Source organism: Leucopleurus acutus (genome assembly GCF_964270905.1).
Source record: "Leucopleurus acutus genome assembly, chromosome: 14".
In the NCBI taxonomy this organism is placed as follows: domain Eukaryota; kingdom Metazoa; phylum Chordata; class Mammalia; order Artiodactyla; family Delphinidae; genus Leucopleurus; species Leucopleurus acutus.
In genome coordinates, this window is record NC_139156.1 from 29826406 (window position 1) to 29842401 (window position 15996).

Below are 15996 nucleotides of genomic sequence, written 5' to 3' on the forward strand. Positions count from 1 at the left end.
CAAAAGCCCAGGGGCTTGCAACAACACACATTCTCATGCACTTGGGTCTTGGCCGGACTCAGCTGGGTTCTGGTAGGCTGTGTCCTTGCCTCTTTGCTGTAGCAGTGAGTTGGGATGGAGGGTAGGTTGGAAGAAAAGTGCTTAATCCACAGGCTTTCCAGGGAGAAGATTTGAATGCCCTGCTTCAAGGCACTCTGTTCATATTTTGGCCTCCTTGGTTCTGCAGGTGTTACTTCCTCACCAGTGAGACACTAGAATCTCTATATACGAGGGATTTAAGGGTGACAATTATGGTAGAAGGGGATGCTCAAAGCTGCCTTTGCACAGAAACATGAATTGCCTGTTTCAGAGAAGGGGGGAAGTTGGTGATGAAGAAGGATAGTTAATCTTCCTCTAAACCATGCCTCGGCGCCCCTGGTCCCTTCTCTCCTGAGACGCAACGTTGTGTATCAAGAAAAGATTTGGAGTCCAAATAGCTTGAGTTCATGCCTTAGATCTACAGCTTTCTAGCTGCATGACCTTGAGTCAGCCACTTATGCACCAAGATTCAGATGTATCATCTGCAGAAATGGAGATAGCAAGACGCCCCCCATTGTGAAGCGTCAGTCGCTGTTGCACGTGAGTGCATTGTAAATTCTGCCAATCACCACTGATAATCCTTATTTATGGAGCACTGATATGTGCCAGGCACTGTGCTAAGCCTTTCCACGCACTGTCTTATTTAATCCTCCTGACAACACTATGCAGTAAATATACAAGAAAAGGAAATTAGGATTCAGAGATGGTGAGTGACTTGCCCTCTATCAAGTAAATAGTAAATGGATGAGTCAGGATTTGAACCCCACGGCTCCCTAACTATAGAGCTGCTAAACTACATTGTACAAAGTTTAGTTATCACTTCAAAAACCAGCCAATCAATAAATACACTCCAGGGCCCTGTCAACCTCATTCTAGAAGGCTGGAGCTTTTATGGCAGCACTGAACAAAGTAAATGGCAAGTAACATTGTTTGTAGCAGTTGCATGTAACAGTAGAAACCACTGACTTTGGCATTGGAAAACCTGGTTTTAATCCTGTGTCATCCAATAGTTGTGAGCCTTGTGCAAGTTACTTAACTACACAGCCCCCACTTTCCTCATCTGTAAAATGGGCATGTTGAAATCTACCCCTGCCTACCATACAGGGCAGTGGTGAGGATTAGTGCTGATGATGTATAGAAAAGATACTTTGTAAGTGCCTTTCTTCTTTCATTTATTCTTTTCTTGTACACCGTGAAGAGTAGAAGTTCCTAGATTCTAGATCTCATGGAAGTCTAGATTAGTGTGCTGACAAATAGAACTTTCTACGATGATGTAGAAGTTCTATCTTGGTTCCATCCAATATGGTGTCCACTGGCCACGTGTGGCTGTTGAGCGCTTGAGATGTGGCTACTGTGACCAAGGAACTGGATTTTTCATTTTATTGCATTTTAATATTATACAGCCACATTTAAATTAGACAGCACTGTCTGGGCCTTACTTCGGAAGGAAAACTAAAGAGCAGAGTGTGATAGAAAAGGGGGAAATAGGAATGGTTGTAATGACCCTTATTGCCGGGGGTGACCTGTGCAGGGCCGGAGCCAAGCAGCTTGTCTGTGTTCAGTTCTGTGACTGTCCAGTCACTCTCTGAGTCCAAGAGAAGCCTTCCTGGCCAAATCCTGCTTCCTGGAGCCTGTGCCGCTCTGCCAGGGTCTCTGGGTAAGGGGCGGTGATGCACTTCTGAGATGTTCTAGTTGGCCCTGCCTCCTACCAGATGACACCAGCCTCCCTCTGGGAGGCACTGGGAGCTGACAGAGGACAGAGAACAGTGAGGCAACTTCCCTTCTTCCTATCTTTCCCTCCTCCTGGGCCCCCACAACAATGACCAGGTTCTCCTTTCATTGGACGATGGGTGGCAAGCTCAGATTTCCATCCCACCCATCCTTTGAGGGGCAGGGGATTGTTACTGCATCTCCTGAGCACCCAGCTTCTTGCTTTCCCAGTGCTGGGCGTGCATTTCACCTTCCTTTTCAGTGAAGGCTTTTTCTCTTTCTCTTCCAAGGAACTCAAGAAATTTGCTTTTGTGTCTTCTGTGGCAGAGCAGCTAGACCATCGTTCGTAGGCGTTTAGAGTAGATGTCTAAACCTTGTCTAGCTTGCCACTTCCTGTGGGGCCTGTAGCACTTTGGAGTCATCCTCTAGAAGCAAGAACCAGACCATCCTGGGTCTTTATTCTGAATCAGCCAGAGACCAGGGAAAGGCCCTTGTCTCTTCTCCCAGCGAAGGGCTGAGCCAGGCAGCCCCTGTCTGAGAAAACTTGGGCTGCCAGGTGTTCTTCTAAAAGATGACATTGCTCACCACCAGCAAAGAGGAAGATTTACATAGAGGACAGGATGGCGAAATTGGGCAGCCTCCCAGCTCCAGGTCAGGCCTCCTTTGTGGCTGTTATTGACGCATTGTGAATTCTCAGAGCATCAGAAAGACACGTTCTAATTTAAGTACCAAAATACATTCCAAAGGCAAATATAACTCTTTATTATCTTCAGCTTAGGATGATTTGTCACTGTCTTCTTCTTTGGGCTGGATAACCAGGGGCTGACTATACAGACATATTTAAATCAGGACCTTGGCAGGTCATTCGGTCCACCCCTTGCCTTCCAATAAGGTCACACCTATTGTTTTTGGAGGCTCCCTTTATTTAGAGCCTTCCAAGGGAATGTGTGCAATCTTTTCATAATCCAGCTCAGTTACTTATGTCAAGAATCTATGTGACTAATCTGAATCCCTGATATTCGAGCTTAGTAAGCCATTTCTTTTAACTTTTGTTTTGCTGTTACCTTTGAAGATTTAAACCAAGTGGTCACTACCCTTTCAAATAATGACAGCTAGGATCACTGCCCTGCCTTTCATGCCCTGTGGACTCCTTGGCAACATATCTGACTTTGACTTGCATTCAGTTTTATCCACCCTACACCCATATTAACTCTGTTTGATGGTAGACTCTGTTTAGGAATCACACAGCAGGAATTGAAATTTTTAAAAATTGAATGTGAATGCCTTTACCTGGGGCACCTGCAGTCCAGCTCCTGACAGGCCCACCCTCTATTATCTTATAGACCTTTCCATGAGCTGGCACCTGAAGGCCTTTGCGTTTCTGACCCCTGGGATATTGGGCAGCTCTTCAGTTTATAAAATGCCCGCACTTGAACTTGTCTTGGATTTGTTGACCTTGTAGTGTGTCTGACTCCAGCCCTGTTGCCTTGAGTATTTACTCTCTGAATAGATTTGTTTTGTTTTGCCTTTTTGGTATCCTCCTTCTGGGTATTGATGGCATTGATTTTGAGCGTGTTGTGGGTGAGTTTGTGTTGTTTCAGAGTCTTTAAGTTAATTGTGATGGAAGGCATGTGCACACTTCTGACTCTGGGAGGAGCAGAAAATGACCGCCCTTTGCTCCGCAGGGGTGGGGGAGGGAGAGGGCCGGCTCTGATCCTCCGACACAGCTGGGCGAGTGCCTCTGCCTGTGGAGGGCTGATCTGTTAACCGGCAGGTGCGTGATCGCGGGTCTGGGTACAGTCTCCTCTTTGCGGGGGGAGGGGGAGGATTTGATCACCCCCAGGTGACGTCGGCGCAGGCACAGACCATTGAATATCTTCGAGACGGGTTCCCTGGGTAAATAAAGAGCCTGGTGGCTTCTCCTTTTCTCAGTGGCACTAAACGCCCAATCTACAGTCTCACGCAGTCTGGAAAGGAATCCCTGTTGGTGTCAATCTTGCACAATTCCTTTAGAGGAGATTTTTGTTTCCTGGGATATCCCCAGAGGTCTGAAATAACCCCTCTACCCTGTCAGTTTCCAAGAAGTTTTGCCCAAATGGAAAGATTGTAGTGGTTCTAAAGTTTAAATCATGATTTAGATCAGTTTTTCTACACAAAGAGCATTCACTTGATAAAAACCTTAACGCATTCTTCACACTTGGAAGGGTTTCTTTTAAAGGGATGCTACGTATTGTAAACCAGCGTTTCATTTTTTCTTAATTTTGCAACTATGTCAGAAAACTTTTTTAATTTACTAAAATTAATTGAATTATTTTAAAGGCAAACAGTATTCAGTTACCAGATTAATCATAATCATATAGGAGATATTTTTGCCATTATAAGTAATAAGAACAATGATAAAGAATGAGATATTTATCTATGATTAAACCAAAGCAGCATTTATGCATTTTATTACCAGCATATATAGATATATGCAGTATATATAGATGTATATAGTGTGTATAGATAGACATAGTAGATAGATGTAGTATCCATGTACAAATATTTAGGTGTATGTAGTAAATATAAATATATACAGTACATATACATACACACACATACTTTCAACAAAATAGGAAAAGTATTTTTGAACTTTCAGTCTTAGCTGTTTTGTAAAATATCAATATGACGTTCTAATAGATTTGATCATCAGTTTTGACAACTTAAAAAGTTAGATTATTTCAGTTTCTCTTTTTTTAATTTAAAATACCTTTTACATTTTGATAACACAAATGTTTTATTGCAAAAAAATCCACACACGGGGCTTCCCTGGTGGCGCAGGGGTTGAGAGTCCGCCTGCCGATGCAGGGGACACGGGTTCGTGCCCCGGTCCGGGAAGATCCCACATGCCGCGGAGCGGCTGGGCCCGTGAGCCATGGCCACTGAGCCTGCGCGTCCGGAGCCTATGCTCCGCAACGGGAGAGGCCACAACAGTGAGAGGCCCGCGTACCGCAAAAAAAAAAACAAATCCACACAATATAGATGAAAGTAAAAATCCATCTTTACCAACTTCCCATCCCTACTCTAAGCTCATCCCAGTCCCCTTCCAGAATAACAATTGTTTCCAGTTTAGTGCTTATACTTCTGAAAATTTCTATGTTACATATATATTTTTTAAAAATATGTAATTTCAAGAGGAATCAAACTGATACACATTGTTCCAGAGCTTGCTTTTCTCAGTGTAACATATTCATTGTTCGAACATATGGATCTAACCTAATTTTTTTAAGTTACTTAGTGTGGATGTGCCACATTTGTTTTGCCACTCCTCAAGTGACATTTAAGCTGTCGCTAATCTGTGACCATTGCAGACAATGCTGTACTGCACATCCTTACACACATATGCGGATGTTTCTTTGGGATGATACCAAGAAGTGGAAATGCTGGGAATGATATGTACATTTTATACCTTAATAGATATTGTCAATGTTACCAATCTCAATCTTTTTCTATGTATTCATAGCCTAGAAATAAAGGGTAATTTGGGGGATTATTGATATCAACAGCTATTCAAACACCTACTGTGTGTACTGCCACATAGGCTCCAGGGTCTGAACTTTATCAATTTAGATGTAATAAAGAAGTGGGGGGGAAAGTCCTATTCTACATCTGTAAAAGAAGCTGCTGCTGTTAAAAACCGGATTGAGGAACTTCAATACTCTGATTCAAACTGCTAAAAAGACTTCCTCTAAAGCTTCCTCTGCAAAAATATATTTCTTAAGTGGCTCACCCTTAACCCTAAGATTCATTGTCCTCGGTATCATGGAAGAATGACTGCTGGGTGCCAGCTCTTCTGCTATGGTTAAGCATGGACTGCCCCTGATTTTTTTTTTTTTTTTTTTTTTTTTGTGGTACGCAGGCCTCTCACTGTTGTGACCTCTCCCGTTGCAGAGCACAGGCTCCGGATGCGCAGGCTCAGCGGCCACGGCTCACGGGCCCAGCCGCTCCGTGGCATGTGGGATCTTCCCGGACCAGGGCACGAACCCGTGTCCCCTGCATTGGCAGGTGGACTCTCAACCACTGCACCACCAGGGAAGGCCTGCCCCTGATTTTGAATACTAATAAGACAGGAGCTGGAGCAGGAGCCAGGGCTTTTAAACTCATTCTTAAAACTTTTATAAAAGGGTTACTAAGTAGTGCATGACAGGTTTTTGAGAGACATCTCAATGCTACATCTGAACCTCCTTCTCCCCAGCCCTGGGCAGCCAGAAGCAATGGGCAAAAATTCCACTCCCCACCTCAAGTCACAGATTCTCCTGACAGCTCAAAGGACTGAGGCCCCTATGTCGTTACCCTGGTCACACACACACACACACACACAGAGCAAGGTGTCAGGAGGTATGGTAGGCAGAATAATGGCCTTCTAAAGATGCTCATGTCCTACACCCCAGAATCATGAATATGTGACCTTGCACGGCAAAAGGGACCCCACAGAGGTGATTAAGTTAAGGACCTCAAGATAGGGACATTATCCTGGATTATCTGAGTGGGCCCAATGTAGTCACAGTCCTTAAATGTAGAAAAAGAGAGGCAGAAGAGGAGGTCATAGTGATCTGATGTGAGAGTGGCCATGGAGGGAGTGGCCCCAAGACAAGGAATGTGAATGGCCTCGAGGAGCTGGAAAAGGTAAGGAAATAGATGTATCCCTAGAGCTTCTTTTTTTTTGTTTGTTTGTTTGTTTGTTTACGGTACGCGGGCCTCTCACTCTTGTGGCCTCTCCCGTTGCGGAGCACAGGCTCCGGACGCGCAGGCTCAGCGGCCATGGCTCACGGGCCCAGCCACTCCACGGCATGTGGGATCTTCCCGGACCGGGGCACGAACCCGTGTCCCCTGCATCGGCAGGCGGACTCTCAACCACTGTGCCACCAGGGAAGCCCCCTAGAGCTTCTTGAAGGGAATGCAGCTCTGCCAACACCTTGATTTCAGCACAGACCAGCGTTGGACTTGGGACATACAGAAGTGTCAGATAATCAACTTGTATTGTTTTATGCCACTAGGTTTGAGGTGATTTGTTACAGCAGCAATATGAAGCTAATACATTAGGTAAAGGTCAGGTGCTTGGCGACATTTCTCAGAGAGGTGATGGCTGTTACCTCCGAAGATTTTAATAGTATTATTTTACTAATTTCACAGCAATAAAAGAAATACACCACCCACAAACATATTATTTAGAAGAATAAAAGAATATATTTAAAAGAAATACATCACCAACAGAAGTATTATTTTTATTCAGTGACATTCCCCTAAGAACAGGTTTGGTTTTGGAAAGAAGCCCTTACATCACACTTCATTCCTAGGTGGCCATCCACATTAATTCACCCTGCAGCTCGCTGTGTGACACCTGGTACCATGGGTGGTCAGAGGTGGGGAGAGGGGTTCAGAACTTTTAAAGATCTCACTGTCACTGCTGAGGCAAACACACTCACTTGGGTGAGGTCATAAGTGACTTGTGCCCCTGGGGAGATGCAGACATTCCGAGAGGTCAGAGCAGGTGGAGAGCACTTCTGGCTGAGAATCACAAAGGCCTTGGAGGGGCATTTGGATGGTCACAGGAAGGATAGGTTAGGTCTGTTTAACATGTTGAAGAGAACTTTAGGCTTATTTGGATTTTGTTGTTTGTTTGTTTTTAAATTAATTTTTTTAAGCATTTTAACAAAAGACTGATTTTCACAGAGTATTGAAGAGTATTTAAAAAAAGCTGCTCCAAAATAGTAATATAATTAAGACACTAAAATTGCCTTTGCTGAAAACGGCAAAGCTACTTTTAGTCTGAATTTTTCATCCATGCAGAAAGTAGATGTACGCCCTGTCTCCAGTCACTTTGCTTTAAACTCTCTTCTCCCATTTTTTTAAGCGGTGGGCTGGATGGAAGGTCTTCCTTGTCCACTGCGTCCCACACCAGGCTCCCCAAGGTTCAGGCCCACAGCAGGCAGGAGCCCAGACCAACCCTCCACCCCACCCTCACAGGCCTCAGGCCTTCTTCCTCTCCCCCCTCCCTCCCCCTCCCCTTCCTTCTCCCAAGCTCACCTCACACTTCCCTCTGGAACAGGTGCTATTTCCACTCCTGGAATCACTTCTGCTCTGGGGGTCCAGTCTGACCCCTGCCTCCCTCTCTTGTGTTTTTCCTCATACACCCCTTCTCCCCAGTGCTACTGACCTGGTGGGTCACTTTCTTTCAAGAATGCTATGGTTTTGACTTAATTTTCCCTCTGAGGAATCAGTTACTTTTGAGGCGCAGGTATCTAAGAAAGCGTTCAAGGATGTGAAGAAGCTAAAAGCAAACATTCCCCACTTCAGATTTTTACATGCTCTCCCCTCGTTTACCTTCGCCTGTTTGCAGACTAAGCTTGTGAAGGGGTGGAGGGCAGAAGCAACGTCTTGTGTTTTACTTACATCATCTCACATTAAACCATCACAGCAGTCCATACGATGTGTAGTATTTAATTGAGTCTAAGTCACACATTTTTTTATCGACATATAGTTGATTTACAATGTTATATATTAGTGTTGGGTGTACAACACAGTGATTTAAAATTTTTATAGATTATACTCCATTTATAGTTATTATATATTGGCTACATTCCCTGTGCTGTACAACATATCCTTGTAGCTTATTTTATATATAGTAGTTTGTACCTCTTAATCCCCTACCCCTAGTGATCTTAACATCTCTAAAATTGGGATGTGACCTACAACTGTTTGTACCTCTTAATCCCCTACCCCTAGTGATCTTAACATCTCTAAAATTGGGATGTGACCTACAACTGGCAGCTTGCATTTAATTGGCAGGGTGTTTTTCTCTAAAGATACATAAAAAAATGGTGTCTGATCCCTGATGATATTTTAGATTTGATGAAAGCACTGTAGATAGGGTTATCCCCATTTTGCAGATGAGGAAATCAAGGCCCAGAGATCTGCTGAGAGTCATAGAGATGGTGAGAGGCGGAACTGTTATTCTATATGTGCCCATTAAATTAGGTTTGTTAATTGTGTTGTTCAAGTCGTAATGGTAGTCCATTCCTTTCTGTGGTTCTGTGTTGTTGTGTATATGTTGAGGCTGCTTTATTAGATGCAATTTTAGAATTCTTTTTTTTTAATTGAGATATAATTGACAAATAACGTTATATTAGTTTCAGGTATACAACATAATGATTTGTTATTTGTATATATTGCAGTGTCTTAAGAATTCTTATATTTTCCTGGTGAATGAAAGCCATTATCATTATGAAGTGACCCCAGCCATCGCTAATTCTGCTTTTGGTCTGATGTTCTTATAGCCACTCCATCTTTCCTTTTGTTAATATTTGACAGGAATATCTTTTTTCCATACTTTTGCTTTGAACTCTCAAAAGCCCCTGTGTTTTAGGTATGTTTCTTGTATGCAGCATAAGTGCGGCTTATGTTTTTTTCAACTGTTTAACCATGTCCGTCCTGCTGTCCTGTTACTAATGAGGTTAGTCCATTCCATTTAATGGGAACATTGATATGCTTAAACTTGTTTCTATTATCTTATTTTTTGTTATTTCCAAGCTTTCAATGCTTCTTTTCTTTTTCTTTCTTGCTTTTAAAAAATTGATTGATTTAGGGGCTTCTCTTTTTTTTTTTTTTGGTTGTGAGGTAAAGATTCTTGTTTTTGAAATTTCATTTTTTGCCTCTACTGATTTGAGATTTATATCCTCTACTTCTGTACTTTTAGTGGTTCCCTTTGAAATTTTATGGTACATTTTTAACCTAACAAACTCTAAAATTATCAACCCCTTTCTATAACAATACAGGGATTTTAGTACTCTTTAACTCTGAACACCATTTCCTGGTATACATATAGTACTTTAGTCTTGCCCTTTGCAAACCCTATAAGTTATAATTATTGTTATTGTTTTTATGTAAAAGCAGTGTTTTTATTACTATCCATTTTTACCATCTTATTTGCTCATTTTTCTTCTTACATCTCAGAAAGACCTTCCTATCATTTTTCTTCTTCCCAGCATACCTCTTTTAGCTGTTCTTACTGAATGCCAGTTGCTGGTAAAATCTCTCAGTTGTTGTTTAATCTAAAAATATATTTATTGTATCTCCATTCTTGAAAGATAATTTTTCTGCATTCAAAAATTTTAGGCTGACAGTTTTTATTCCTCTGTCACTTGTTGCTAAGATGCCAATCACTAGTAATGTCATTCCTTTGTAGGTGGTCTGTCTCTTGCCTCTCTTTTTTGTCTTTTGGATTTTGCAGTTTCACTACTATATGTATTGATATGGGTCTTTTTTTTAACCCAGCATGTGCTTCCTGAGTCTGAGGATTCATGTCTCTCATCAGCTCTTAATGGTTCTCAGCCATCATCATTTTAAAACTCTGTCCCTTCTCTCTACTCACTCCTTTTAGGACTTCACTCAGACATGTCAAGTTTTCTCATGCTAGCCTCCAAATCTCTTAACCTTTTTCATTTCATTCATCTCCTGTCTCTCTGTGATGCTGCATCCTGGGTAACTTTCCGGGTATATCTTCCAGTTCACTAATTCTTCCTTCAGTTGCATCCAAACTGTTGAGTTTTAATTTCAAAAACTGTTTCTCATTTCTAGGAGTTTCATATCCTTTTGCAAATCTCCCCAGTCATTTCTGATAGTGTCTTGTTGCTTACTCATTTATTTCATTCTTTGTTCTGTTAAACATTTCTTACATAGATATATTCTGTATTTGACAGTTCTGATATCTACAGTCCTTGGGGGTTTAATGTGTTCTTAGCTTTTTGTTTTTTTCTTATGCTTATTTGGAGTGGCTTCCCTTCTTAGTATATTTGCTTGATCTTAAAATGTGGGAAATCTGTGGCCCTAAAATGGAAATGCTTTTTACCAGAGAGGATTTGTAGTTATCTCTGCCGAGGGCCTGGGGGTCCTACTAACCTGGGAACACCATAGGTCTCTCCAAGGGTTAATTTAGGATTTAATGTAGGATTCTAGGGTTCAGCATCTCCATCATGCTGCCAGTTCAACCTATTTGTTTACCACTCATTGCTGCCAGATCTAGTTTTGGCTCACTTTTCTGTGGGGTGGGGTAATTTGTGGAGATTTCCCTTAAGTTTGTACCCGGTAATATATTAAAGATATGTTTTATCTGGGACCTACTTGTTTTGTAGTGATAAGGTCCTTCAGCAGTCTATCATATGGATGGAAACATAAGTCTGGGGTTGTCAGTAGGTTTAGGATCTCCAAAACTTATTTTTCTATTACCAAGAAGACTTGGGAGGGTATGTGCAGTTGAAAGAAGTAGTATTTAAGAGATTCTCTTCCTTATCTCTTCAGAGATGCTTTAATTTACTTTTTGCAAAATAGAAACATTTCTATAGCATGGGACACTTGGGTGTGAAATGGAGAAATATAGGGATGTGTGTTTATGGGGAGAGAAGCTTGTGCAATAAGCCACATGCACTCAAGTAGCCAGGCCAGACCCTTGGACTGTGCCTCAATGGAGGAACATGGGAAAGTCAAAATTAAAGTCCGTTTCCAGTGTAGATGATACCATATAAGGTCACTGGTGTTTGGTTACGTCAACCAAGGAAATGTGTGACTGTGTACATCAAAAAGAACCCCTTCCCCCTCAGCAGCCATCTTTCCATGTTGTTTATAGGATTACAGCCATATGAAGTCATGGGCAGCTACCCAGTATCCTTTGACATGCCCTAGTGTTTTGGTCACCCTGTTTGCTGGCCACGAGTGGGCAGTGGTAGGATGAGCAGGCTAATGAGGCTACCTGGTTGGGAGCTACTCTGGAGAGCAGCGTTGCATTGGTGGGATCATCAGAATAGGGTAGCAGAATCTTCTCTTTGAACCTCCACACTGTCTTCATTCCTTCTTTTGGGAAGAACATTCCTTCTCCTTTGGCGAACTGTTCTAATCACAGGATCCTTTGGGGCTGCCAAAGTATCCTTTTGGCCACTAGGGATTAGTCTGGGGTTCTCTGTGACCCAAGACTGTCCAATCAGCTTCTTGATCTGAGATTTTTCATCCTGAATCTAAGGAAAGCTCTACCTTTGCTCTTGGATCATGAGTTGTAAGACTGTATTACAGTACTACCACAGACATGTCCCCATCCCCCATCCCATGGAGGAACCTGAGAGAATAAAGGTTACACCCAGAAAGAAGAAGAGAGAATTCTAGGGGCATCAAGGCCATGGTTCCTGTACCTTTGAGGTCCCTAAACCTATGGGTCTCCTGCACCTCTCCTTCAGTTCTGGGAGCACCTTGCATACCTTCAATAAATCCTCCTCTCCCCATTGTTTTCTAGACCTAGTTTTCTCATCTAATGCCAAAACTAATGATATGTAAATTTGGACAAGGCAGCCCCTTTACATGCTAGAGCAAGCACCCTGTCTGGTGCTGTGTCGCAGACGAGAGCATAACCGTCCTAGCCCCAAAGGAGATCCTGTGGCTGCCTAATCAGAGGAAAGATTCTTAAGGATATATAAGAGCGGTTGACGATCTGTGATTAGTGTTAACCTATGTTTCTGAAGGAGTTTTTGCTAGCTGGATCAGATTGAAAAGGAAACTCAAACCAAAGAAATACCATAATGGTATTCAATTAAACAGTGAACATTCTGTATATATACTTTGATCAAGAATTCTTCTTAAACTTTGCCCTCTCACTTTAGATTGCGGACTCCTAAAGGCAGGAACTTTCTCTTTTTCGTCTGTGCACCTACAGTGCCTAACACGTAGAGTTCAATAAATGAATGAAGTGAGATAGGCAGGAGTCTCAAGGATGGATAGAGGGTCTTAGGTAAGGGGGTTAATGACAGTAATAAGCATTAGCTATACTCAGAAGCAACTGATTCAAGGGCTTCAGTCTTGAGAGCAACTTCAGTCAAATCAATAAACAAATCCTCCGTATGCCTACCTGCCACGTGCATAGCTGTGTGCTCTGTGCTTTGGCAGATACAAGAATACAGACGCTTCCTTCAAGCCATCTTAGTCGCAATGGAGATAAGGCACATGTGGAAGTAACAGGGCAGCGTGTCATACGAGCTCTAGAGGAGAAACTCAGTCCATGTTCAGCACACTTATCAGGCTCATCTCCCCAGTGAATATTTCAGTTTTCCAGTTTCTCAAAACACTGAATTTGATCTGAGGTTGCGGTCATAAGGCTTTTTCCCCGTCTGGAATCTCTCTATGATGTCACACGTTAGATCTTCTCTTATTACAGCCAAGGTCCCTGTGTTCATTTCCCTTTCATTAAACCACAATAATTGTTTGTTGACTGAGTCGTCCCAAGGAACTGACGACACTATTGAGCCTCCAGTCCTGGTTCTTCCCGGTTCCTGTCTAACACCTCAGAGAGGCAGTAAAATGCACCACTAGCTACAAGTGCCAGCAGCCTTGTTTTGTTTCTTTGTGTTTTTCTTAACATAAGCTTTTCCATCAGTCATCTGTTGTCCATATTCTTCCCTCCAAGCCAAAGCAAATTATGGAAGAAGAAGGAGGGAGAAGTAAGCTAGCCATTTCCCCCAATTCCCTCCAAATAAGATGGGCCATAATTCTAGTTCCTTTAGTATCTTTTGAAGTTGTTTCCCTATTCTGGGAAGCTGTGGATGCACCAGGCTATAGCCAAGGCTGCATTCCTCCATCCTCCCATCGCTCATTGTTCCATCTGGCTGGCTCGGGAAGGCCTTGGTTAAGCCATTTCAGCCCCTGATTCCTGGACAGCACCAGAGCCTTGGAACAGACCCAAGGCTGAACGCTGTCCTTCCCCCACTGCATCCCCACCCACACACAAACCATTTTGCCTCCACAAATTAGGAAAACTTTGAAACATATGGCAAGTCTCATTATAAAAGTTTCCTTTCCATACAATTCATGAATGTCAAAAGGCAAGAGCTAGTGAAATAACATATCTCAAAGTATCTAAAATCCAAGTCAATCTTTGGAACATATCTAACATTTCATGGGGAAATAAATCTTTAATTTAAAACTAGGAATTAAAAAGAGGACAACTTCATTCTTGGTTCAGAAAGCTAGAGAGCTAAAGAAATTTTCAAGGGACACTGGTAACTTTATGATAACTTTCAGACAATAATACTTCCAAGGCTGTGGTGAAGACAAAAGAGATAAGACATATGAAGTGCTTATAACAGCATCTGGCACATTCTAAATGCTCAATTTTTAGCATGTTGAGGGTGATTATGTTTATTTAATGCCTAATATAACAGAACCAACCCTCATCTTAGAAACCTAAGTGTTTCTCTCTATCCCTTTTTCCATCAATGGAAAAAGATAGCACTGTGGAACATTTTCTGTTTTTAAATTAGAACTATATATCTTCTGTTGTTAATTTTTAACACAGTCATTTACACATTTTTATACTGTGCCGTCTGAAGACACGCTGTCCTAAAATAAGTTGTCTTGTATTTTACTTAGTTTCCTATAAATCAATGTCCCACCTAGAAAAAAGTTTGTTTACCCCTATTATATGACTCAGCTTTTATTCATTCATTCTGCAATTTTTTTTTATTAAGTTACCATGTGGCAGGCACCTTGCTGAGCCCTGGGGATTAGCAGTGAACTAGAACAACTCCCGCCTTCACAAAGCTCAAAGAGAATCAATGTGCCTGATGAATTAAAGAAATTTGTACTTTGGGAAAGAATTTCAACTTCCTTTAACCAAATCCTGTATCAGAATTCATAATTTGTAACCAGAGAGGTTTCTCGCTTCCACTGTCCATTTTTGCTAAAATATGCTAATAAGAAATAGAATGATGAAACAAATAGTGATAGAAAAGAGAAGGCATGACTTGGGCAGTCCGTGAATTAATCAGCTCCTGAATAATCAAGAGGTGATATATAAAATGTAAGTATCATAGTTCATGCCTTCTTAAATAATTAAACCTATTAAAGAAGGGACCAAAAGACCGCATTTCAGAAGAAATTAGTAGCCTGAAGGCAGAGGGTTAGCAAAAAGGAGCTCTACAGTAGCATGTATAAGCCTTTTCTGTATTGTAATAAACCAAGGAGGTAGCAGTAAGAGGGATGGTTATATGGATTCTCCCATATATTTTAAAGTAGCGGATGCCAACGTAGAGGTTGCAGAATAATTACAAGGCATCTGAGAATCTACCTGTGCGTGGGCATTTTATCAATAGACACACAGCGACTCTTATACAGAGATTTTTTTTAACATTAAAAAGGTATCTTCATACTTGAAAAGAGTTGAAAAGCCATGGTCTTAAAATATGTGCTCATGTACTGTCAAAGGAATGGGGCTAAAAGGAGCCAGAGAAGGGTCACTGAAAGGAGAAGAAAGAGTGAAGCCATCAGACAAGAGATGGAGAGAGGATGAGAGACTGGAGCAGTAGGAGGAGAAAAAGAAGCGAAAGAGGAAATGTGCACGAGATATGGAAGGGAAATATGGAGTCGTGCAAACCTGCATTAAAAGTCCAGCTCTTATGGGGCTTCCCTGGTGGCGCAGTGGTTGAGAGTCCGCCTGCCGATGCAGGAGACACGGGTTCGTGCCCCGGTCTGGGAGGATCCCACATGCCGCGGAGCGGCTGGGCCCGTGAGCCATGGCTGCTGAGCCTGCGCGTCCGGAGCCTGTGCTCCGCAGCGGGAGAGGCCACAACAGCGAGAGGCCCAAGTACCGCAAAAAAAAAAAAAAAAAAAGTCCAGCTCTTAAAAACCTTCTGGTTGCCAAGGAGGGGGGGAGAGGTGGGGGAGAGGTGGGGGAGAGGTGGGGGAGAGGTGGGGGAGAGGTGGGGGAGAGGTGGGGGAGGGATGGAGTGGGAGCTTGGGGTTAGCAAATGCAAACTATTATATATAGAATGGATAAACAAGGTCCTACTGTAGAGCATAGGGAACTATATTCAATGTCCTGTGATAAACCATAATGGAAAAGAATGTTTTTAAAAAGAATGTATGTATATATATATATATATATATATATATATATATATATATATATATATATATGAATAAGTGAATCGCTTTGCTGTACAGCAGAAATTAACACAACATCCAGCTCTTTCTCTTTCAAGCTGTGGGACCTTGGAAGAAGTTACCTAGCCTCTCAGAGATTTGGTTTCCTCATCTATAAAGTAGAGACAGGAATAAATGATAGCCTACTTCATAGCGCTTGTGGTTACAGTTAAACAAAATAATGCACACAAAATGCTTGGTCTTGTGTCTGAC

General features: G+C 42.2%; 1 protein-coding gene across 1 annotated transcript in view; it reads left to right on the plus strand.

Annotated features, from left to right (window-relative positions):
* Positions 1-15996, plus strand: part of CRTAC1 (cartilage acidic protein 1) — a 132261-nt gene that overhangs the window by 17937 nt on the left and 98328 nt on the right. The gene's annotated exons all lie outside the window — the stretch shown is intronic.